An 8,415-nucleotide genomic window follows, 5' to 3' on the forward strand; every position below is an offset into this window, starting at 1 on the left:
AAATGAGTTCTGATGTTAAACCATTTATTCCTCCACCACTGCGGTGCTTTAAATGTCAAAGATGTGGACATGTGGCGGCAGAATGCAGGGAAACAGAAGTGTGGGAGATGTGCTGGTGATGATGAGTATGGAAATGTGAGGAAGGAGCTCCTTTGAGATGTTGTAATGGTGGAGGTGGACATAGTTCAGGTTTCAGGGGATGTGTAGCTAGTAAAAGAGCTGTGGAAGTACAGAAAGTTAAAATCACTGCTGGGATCACTGATGCAGAAGCAGCTAAAAAAGTGCCTGTTCCACCAATGATGCAGCCAAAGAAAGTGACAGGGCTAGAAGAAGGAAGTTCTGATTGTCTGAAGGCAACAAGATTAAAGATGACACTCTACTCCTGAAGAAAGAGCATTTGGTTTATTTATGGTGGAGGTTATAAATTACACTGCTCAAAGGAAAACAGAAAAAATCAAATAATTGTGAAGGCAGCCCAAAAGTATCTTGATTTTAAGAATGCTAGCTGGGAATCAATTAAGGAGAAACTGAATGAGACACAATCTTCTCTGCCTCAATCATGCAGTGGTGGCCCTTCTTCATGTTAGTTATATTCCAGTGGAAGGAAAGAAGTCTCATTAGTGATGGTCTAGAGTTTAAGAAATACATTTCTGATCTGATAATTAAGCCTCATCTGATTTACATTCAGGAAACTTGGCTTAAGCCCCAATTAGATTTTATAATTCCTGGATAAACAACAATTAGGAATGATAAAAAGGAAAGACAAGGTGGTGGTGGGGTGGTAACTTTTGTGTGAGATGGTATAAGATATAAAGTGGAATGAATAGGGCAGAATTATGAATCAATAGTTGTTAAGATCCGGATAGGCAAGGCAAGGCAAATTTATTTATATAGCACAATTCAGTACAAAGACAATGCAAAGTGCTTTACATGATTAAAATAGAGCAAAATAAAAGCAAGTAGGAATAAAATGCAGATAGAAAATAGAATAAAAGCAAATAGGGAAAAACAGTAAAACAGTTTAACTAGAACAGTGAAAGGCAATTTTAAACAAATGTGTTTTTAATCTCGATTTAAAGGAACTCAGGCTTTCAGCACTTTTACAGTTTTCTGGAAGTTTGTTCCAGATCAGTGGATCATAGGAACTAAATGCTGCTTCTCCTTGTTTAGTTCTGGTTCTGGTTCTGCAGAGCAGGCTGGAGCCAGAAGACCTGAGTGGTCTGGAGGGTTTATACGCTGATAACAAGTCTGTGATGTATTTAGGTGCTAATTCAGGGATTTATAGACTAATAGAAGGATTTTAAAGTCTATTCTCTGAGATCCAGGGAGCCATGGAAGGACTTCAGAACCAGGTCCATGTTCTCTACGTTCTTAGTCTTAGTGAGGACTTCAGAACCGGGTCCATGTTCTCTACGTTCTTAGTCTTAGTGGAAGGACTTCAGAACCGGGTCCATGTTCTCTACATTCTTAGTCTTAGTGAGGACTTCAGAACCGGGTCCATGTTCTCTACGTTCTTAGACTTAGTGAGGACTTCAGGACCGGGTCCATGTTCTCTACGTTCTTAGTGTTAGTGAGGACTTCAGGACCGGGTCCATGTTCTCTACGTTCTTAGTCTTAGTGGAAGGACTTCAGAACCTGGTCCATGTTCTCTACGTTCTTAGTCTTAGTGAGGACTTCAGAACCGAGTCCATGTTCTCTACGTTCTTAGTCTTAGTGAGGACTTCAGAACCGGGTCCATGTCATCTACGTTCTTAGTCTTAGTGGAAGGACTTCAGAACTGGGTCCATGTTCTCTACGTTCTTAGTCTTAGTGAGGACTTCAGAACCGAGTCCATGTTCTCTACGTTCTTAGTCTTAGTGGAAGGACTTCAGAACCGGGTCCATGTTCTCTACGTTCTTATTCTTAGTGAGGACTTCAGAACCGAGTCCATGTTCTCTACGTTCTTAGTCTTAGTGGAAGGACTTCAGAACCGGGTCCATGTTCTCTACGTTCTTAGTCTTAGTGGAAGGACTTCAGAACCGGGTCCATGTTCTCTACGTTCTTAGTCTTAGTGAGGACTTCAGGACCGGGTCCATGTTCTCTACGTTCTTAGTCTTAGTGGAAGGACTTCAGGACCGGGTCCATGTTCTCTACGTTCTTAGTGTTAGTGAGGACTTCAGGACCGGGTCCATGTTCTCTACGTTCTTAGTCTTAGTGAGGACTTCAGAACCGGGTCCATGTTCTCTACGTTCTTAGTCTTAGTGAGGACTTCAGAACCGGGTCCATGTTCTCTACGTTCTTAGTCTTAGTGAGGACTTCAGAACCGAGTCCATGTTCTCTACGTTCTTAGTCTTAGTGAGGACTTCAGAACCGGGTCCATGTTCTCTACGTTCTTAGTCTTAGTGAGGACTTCAGAACCGGGTCCATGTTCTCTACGTTCTTAGTCTTAGTGAGGACTTCAGAACCGAGTCCATGTTCTCTACGTTCTTAGTCTTAGTGGAAGGACTTCAGAACCGGGTCCATGTTCTCTACGTTCTTAGTCTTAGTGAGGACTTCAGAACCGGGTCCATGTTCTCTACGTTCTTAGTCTTAGTGAGGACTTCAGAACCGGGTCCATGTTCTCTACGTTCTTAGTCTTAGTGAGGACTTCAGAACCGGGTCCATGTTCTCTACGTTCTTAGTCTTAGTGAGGACTTCAGAACCGGGTCCATGTTCTCTACGTTCTTAGTCTTAGTGAGGACTTCAGAACCGGGTCCATGTTCTCTACGTTCTTAGTGTTAGTGAGGACTTCAGGACCGGGTCCATGTTCTCTACGTTCTTAGTGTTAGTGAGGACTTCAGAACCGGGTCCATGTTCTCTACGTTCTTAGTGTTAGTGAGGACTTCAGAACCTGGTCCATGTTCTCTACGTTCTTAGTCTTAGTGAGGACTTCAGAACCGGATCCATGTTCTCTACGTTCTTAGTCTTAGTGAGGACTTCAGAACCGGGTCCATTTTCTCTACGTTCTTAGTCTTAGTGGAAGGACTTCAGAACCGGGTCCATGTTCTCTACGTTCTTAGTCTTAGTGAGGACTTCAGGACCGGGTCCATGTTCTCTACGTTCTTAGTCTTAGTGGAAGGACTTCAGGACCGGGTCCATGTTCTCTACGTTCTTAGTGTTAGTGAGGACTTCAGGACCGGGTCCATGTTCTCTACGTTCTTAGTGTTAGTGAGGACTTCAGGACCGGGTCCATGTTCTCTACGTTCTTAGTGTTAGTGAGGACTTAAGAACCGGGTCCATGTTCTCTACGTTCTTAGTGTTAGTGAGGACTTCAGAATCTGGTCCATGTTCTCTACGTTCTTAGTCTTAGTGAGGACTTCAGAACCGGGTCCATGTTCTCTACGTTCTTAGTCTTAGTGAGGACTTCAGAACCGGGTCCATGTTCTCTACGTTCTTAGTCTTAGTGAGGACTTCAGAACCGGGTCCATGTTCTCTACGTTCTTAGTCTTAGTGGAAGGACTTCAGGACCGGGTCCATGTTCTCTACGTTCTTAGTGTTAGTGAGGACTTCAGGACCGGGTCCATGTTCTCTACGTTCTTAGTGTTAGTGAGGACTTCAGAACCGGGTCCATGTTCTCTACGTTCTTAGTGTTAGTGAGGACTTCAGAACCTGGTCCATGTTCTCTACGTTCTTAGTCTTAGTGAGGACTTCAGAACCGGGTCCATGTTCTCTACGTTCTTAGTCTTAGTGAGGACTTCAGAACCGGGTCCATGTTCTCTATGTTCTTAGTCTTAGTGAGGACTTCAGAACCGGGTCCATGTTCTCTACGTTCTTAGTCTTAGTGAGGACTTCAGAACCGGGTCCATGTTCTCTACGTTCTTAGTCTTAGTGAGGACTTCAGAACCGGGTCCATGTTCTCTACGTTCTTAGTCTTAGTGAGGACTTCAGAACCGGGTCCATGTTCTCTGCGTTCTTAGTCTTAGTGAGGACTTCAGAACCGGGTCCATGTTCTCTACGTTCTTAGTCTTAGTGAGGACTTCAGAACCGGGTCCATGTTCTCTACGTTCTTAGTCTTAGTGGAAGGACTTCAGGACCGGGTCCATGTTCTCTACGTTCTTAGTCTTAGTGAGGACTTCAGGACCGGGTCCATGTTCTCTACGTTCTTAGTCTTAGTGAGGACTTCAGAACCGGGTCCATGTTCTCTACGTTCTTAGTCTTAGTGAGGACTTCAGAACCGGGTCCATGTTCTCTACGTTCTTAGTCTTAGTGAGGACTTCAGAACTGGGTCCATGTTCTCTACGTTCTTAGTCTTAGTGAGGACTTCAGAACCGGGTCCATGTTCTCTACGTTCTTAGTGTTAGTGAGGACTTCAGGACCGGGTCCATGTTCTCTACGTTCTTAGTGTTAGTGAGGACTTCAGGACCGGGTCCATGTTCTCTACGTTCTTAGTCTTAGTGAGGACTTCAGAACCGGGTCCATGTTCTCTACGTTCTTAGTCTTAGTGAGGACTTCAGAACCGGGTCCATGTTCTCTACGTTCTTAGTCTTAGTGAGGACTTCAGAACCGGGTCCATGTTCTCTACGTTCTTAGTCTTAGTGAGGACTTCAGAACCGGGTCCATGTTCTCTACGTTCTTAGTGTTAGTGAGGACTTCAGAACCTGGTCCATGTTCTCTACGTTCTTAGTCTTAGTGAGGACTTCAGAACCGGGTCCATGTTCTCTACGTTCTTAGTCTTAGTGAGGACTTCAGAACCGGGTCCATGTTCTCTACGTTCTTAGTCTTAGTGAGGACTTCAGAACCGGGTCCATGTTCTCTACGTTCTTAGTCTTAGTGAGGACTTCAGAACCGGGTCCATGTTCTCTACGTTCTTAGTCTTAGTGAGGACTTCAGAACCGGGTCCATGTTCTCTACGTTCTTAGTCTTAGTGAGGACTTCAGAACCGGGTCCATGTTCTCTACGTTCTTAGTCTTAGTGAGGACTTCAGAACCGGGTCCATGTTCTCTACGTTCTTAGTCTTAGTGAGGACTTCAGAACCGGGTCCATGTTCTCTACGTTCTTAGTGTTAGTGAGGACTTCAGAATCTGGTCCATGTTCTCTACGTTCTTAGTCTTAGTGAGGACTTCAGAACCGGGTCCATGTTCTCTACGTTCTTAGTCTTAGTGAGGACTTCAGAACCGGGTCCATGTTCTCTACGTTCTTAGTCTTAGTGAGGACTTCAGAACCGGGTCCATGTTCTCTACGTTCTTAGTCTTAGTGAGGACTTCAGAACCGGGTCCATGTTCTCTACGTTCTTAGTCTTAGTGAGGACTTCAGAACCGGGTCCATGTTCTCTACGTTCTTAGTCTTAGTGAGGACTTCAGAACCGGGTCCATGTTCTCTACGTTCTTAGTCTTAGTGAGGACTTCAGAACCGGGTCCATGTTCTCTACGTTCTTAGTGTTAGTGAGGACTTCAGAATCTGGTCCATGTTCTCTACGTTCTTAGTCTTAGTGAGGACTTCAGAACCGGGTCCATGTTCTCTACGTTCTTAGTCTTAGTGAGGACTTCAGAACCGGGTCCATGTTCTCTACGTTCTTAGTCTTAGTGAGGACTTCAGAACCGGGTCCATGTTCTCTACGTTCTTAGTCTTAGTGGAAGGACTTCAGGACCGGGTCCATGTTCTCTACGTTCTTAGTGTTAGTGAGGACTTCAGGACCGGGTCCATGTTCTCTACGTTCTTAGTGTTAGTGAGGACTTCAGAACCGGGTCCATGTTCTCTACGTTCTTAGTGTTAGTGAGGACTTCAGAACCTGGTCCATGTTCTCTACGTTCTTAGTCTTAGTGAGGACTTCAGAACCGGGTCCATGTTCTCTACGTTCTTAGTCTTAGTGAGGACTTCAGAACCGGGTCCATGTTCTCTACGTTCTTAGTCTTAGTGAGGACTTCAGAACCGGGTCCATGTTCTCTACGTTCTTAGTCTTAGTGAGGACTTCAGAACCGGGTCCATGTTCTCTACGTTCTTAGTCTTAGTGAGGACTTCAGAACCGGGTCCATGTTCTCTACGTTCTTAGTCTTAGTGAGGACTTCAGAACCGGGTCCATGTTCTCTGCGTTCTTAGTCTTAGTGAGGACTTCAGAACCGGGTCCATGTTCTCTACGTTCTTAGTCTTAGTGAGGACTTCAGAACCGGGTCCATGTTCTCTACGTTCTTAGTCTTAGTGGAAGGACTTCAGAACCGGGTCCATGTTCTCTACGTTCTTAGTCTTAGTGGAAGGACTTCAGAACCGGGTCCATGTTCTCTACGTTCTTAGTCTTAGTGAGGACTTCAGAACCGGGTCCATGTTCTCTACATTCTTAGTCTTAGTGGAAGGACTTCAGAACCGGGGTCCATGTTCTCTACGTTCTTAGTCTTAGTGAGGACTTCAGAACCGGGTCCATGTTCTCTACGTTCTTAGTCTTAGTGAGGACTTCAGAACCTGGTCCATGTTCTCTACGTTTTTAGTCTTAGTGAGGACTTCAGAACCGGGTCCATGTTCTCTACGTTCTTAGTCTTAGTGAGGACTTCAGAACCGAGTCCATGTTCTCTACGTTCTTAGTCTTAGTGAGGACTTCAGAACCGGGTCCATGTTCTCTACGTTCTTAGTCTTAGTGAGGACTTCAGAACCGGGTCCATGTTCTCTACGTTCTTAGTCTTAGTGAGGACTTCAGAACCGAGTCCATGTTCTCTACGTTCTTAGTCTTAGTGGAAGGACTTCAGAACCGGGTCCATGTTCTCTACGTTCTTAGTCTTAGTGAGGACTTCAGAACCGGGTCCATGTTCTCTACGTTCTTAGTCTTAGTGAGGACTTCAGAACCGGGTCCATGTTCTCTACGTTCTTAGTCTTAGTGAGGACTTCAGAACCGGGTCCATGTTCTCTACGTTCTTAGTCTTAGTGAGGACTTCAGAACCGGGTCCATGTTCTCTACGTTCTTAGTCTTAGTGAGGACTTCAGAACCGGGTCCATGTTCTCTACGTTCTTAGTGTTAGTGAGGACTTCAGGACCAGGTCCATGTTCTCTACGTTCTTAGTGTTAGTGAGGACTTCAGGACCGGGTCCATGTTCTCTATGTTCTTAGTGTTAGTGAGGACTTCAGAACCGGGTCCATGTTCTCTACGTTCTTAGTGTTAGTGAGGACTTCAGAACCTGGTCCATGTTCTCTACGTTCTTAATCTTAGTGAGGACTTCAGAACCGGGTCCATGTTCTCTACGTTCTTAGTCTTAGTGAGGACTTCAGAACCGGGTCCATTTTCTCTACGTTCTTAGTCTTAGTGGAAGGACTTCAGAACCGGGTCCATGTTCTCTACGTTCTTAGTCTTAGTGAGGACTTCAGGACCGGGTCCATGTTCTCTACGTTCTTAGTCTTAGTGGAAGGACTTCAGGACCGGGTCCATGTTCTCTACGTTCTTAGTGTTAGTGAGGACTTCAGGACCGGGTCCATGTTCTCTACGTTCTTAGTGTTAGTGAGGACTTCAGGACCGGGTCCATGTTCTCTACGTTCTTAGTGTTAGTGAGGACTTCAGAACCGGGTCCATGTTCTCTACGTTCTTAGTGTTAGTGAGGACTTCAGAATCTGGTCCATGTTCTCTACGTTCTTAGTCTTAGTGAGGACTTCAGAACCGGGTCCATGTTCTCTACGTTCTTAGTCTTAGTGAGGACTTCAGAACCGGGTCCATGTTCTCTACGTTCTTAGTCTTAGTGAGGACTTCAGAACCGGGTCCATGTTCTCTACGTTCTTAGTCTTAGTGGAAGGACTTCAGGACCGGGTCCATGTTCTCTACGTTCTTAGTGTTAGTGAGGACTTCAGGACCGGGTCCATGTTCTCTACGTTCTTAGTGTTAGTGAGGACTTCAGGACCGGGTCCATGTTCTCTACGTTCTTAGTGTTAGTGAGGACTTCAGAACCGGGTCCATGTTCTCTACGTTCTTAGTGTTAGTGAGGACTTCAGAACCTGGTCCATGTTCTCTACGTTCTTAGTCTTAGTGAGGACTTCAGAACCGGGTCCATGTTCTCTACGTTCTTAGTCTTAGTGAGGACTTCAGAACCGGGTCCATGTTCTCTACGTTCTTAGTCTTAGTGAGGACTTCAGAACCGGGGTCCATGTTCTCTACGTTCTTAGTCTTAGTGAGGACTTCAGAACCGGGTCCATGTTCTCTACGTTCTTAGTCTTAGTGAGGACTTCAGAACCGGGTCCATGTTCTCTACGTTCTTAGTCTTAGTGAGGACTTCAGAACCGGGTCCATGTTCTCTGCGTTCTTAGTCTTAGTGAGGACTTCAGAACCGGGTCCATGTTCTCTACGTTCTTAGTCTTAGTGAGGACTTCAGAACCGGGTCCATGTTCTCTACGTTCTTAGTCTTAGTGGAAGGACTTCAGGACCGGGTCCATGTTCTCTACGTTCTTAGTCTTAGTGAGGACTTCAGGACCGGGTCCATGTTCTCTACG

The sequence above is a fragment of the Fundulus heteroclitus genome, unplaced genomic scaffold (assembly GCF_011125445.2).
Source record: "Fundulus heteroclitus isolate FHET01 unplaced genomic scaffold, MU-UCD_Fhet_4.1 scaffold_427, whole genome shotgun sequence".
NCBI lineage: Eukaryota > Metazoa > Chordata > Actinopteri > Cyprinodontiformes > Fundulidae > Fundulus > Fundulus heteroclitus.